This window comes from Colobus angolensis, unplaced genomic scaffold, assembly GCF_000951035.1.
Source record: "Colobus angolensis palliatus isolate OR3802 unplaced genomic scaffold, Cang.pa_1.0 Scaffold115, whole genome shotgun sequence".
Taxonomy (NCBI): domain Eukaryota; kingdom Metazoa; phylum Chordata; class Mammalia; order Primates; family Cercopithecidae; genus Colobus; species Colobus angolensis.
Window position 1 is genome coordinate 477,881 of NW_012112586.1, and position 1,130 is coordinate 479,010.

General features: G+C 45.3%; 1 protein-coding gene across 1 annotated transcript in view; it reads left to right on the forward strand.

Moving 5' to 3' along the window:
- The window catches only part of CHFR (checkpoint with forkhead and ring finger domains, E3 ubiquitin protein ligase), a 34,000-nt gene that overhangs the window by 1,919 nt on the left and 30,951 nt on the right, over window positions 1–1,130 (forward strand). The gene's annotated exons all lie outside the window — the stretch shown is intronic.

Sequence of the window (1,130 nt, forward strand, 5' to 3'; positions counted from 1 at the left end):
CCCCGGCCTCCCAAAGTGCTGAGATTACAGGCATGAGCCACATCTCCCAGCCCAGAATTTATTTTTCTTTCTTTTTTTTTGAGAGTCTCGCTCTGTGGCTCTGTCGCCCAGGCTGAAGTGCAGTGGCGCCATCTCGGCTGACTGCAAGCTCTGCCTCCCCGGTTCACACCATTCTCCTGCCTCAGCCTGCCTAGTAGCTGGGACTACAGGTGCCCGCCACCACGCCAGGCTAATTTTTTGTAGTCGTGGTAGAGACGGGGTTTCACCATGTTAGCCAGATGGTCCTGATCTCCTGACTTCGTGATCTACCCGCCTCAGCCTCCCAAAGTGCTGGGATTACAGGCATGAGCCACCGTGCCTGGCCCAGATTTTACTTTTGACGAACCTCAGCTTATTATTATTTTTTCCTAGTTTGTGCTTTTTGTGTCCTGTCTGTGAAGTCCATGCCAGGCCCAATGGCACGAAGATTTTCACCTGTCTTTTCCACTGGAAGTTTCATAGTTTTAGGTTTTACATTTGTCTGTGGCCATCCTTACACAGCTACAATACTGTATTGATTACTATAGCACGATGGTAAGTCCGTTAAGTGATATGAGTCTTCCAACTTCATTCTTTTTCAAAATTGCTTTGGTTATTCTACAGTTTTCTTCTGTGAACTTTAGAGTCAGCTTGTCAGTGTCTACAAGCCCTCTGGGATTTTGATTAGAATTGCCTTGAATGTATGAAACAATCTAGGGGACAGCTGGCATCTTGACAATATTGAGTCTCTGATTCACACACCCATAGGTCAGTGATGGGAGCAAGAAGGCTCAGGCCAAAGCAGATTCAGAGTGTCATTCTATGTGGAACATTTGGGAAAAGTACATTTGCATGGCACTGTCGCCTGACCAAACCCTTCGCTTTTTGATTGCCTTTAGTGTCTTATAGTATCTTTATGTATCCTTTATAGATTATTATAAGCAGTAATGATTAATGATGAGATATTAAAAAGCCTTTGTTCTTTTTTCTTTTTTTTTTTGATACGGAGTTTCACTCTTTTTGCCCAGGCTGGAGTGCAATGGTGTGATCTCGGCTCACAGCAACCTCCGCCTCCCAGGTTCAAGCAATTCTCCTGCCTCAGCCTCCCAAGT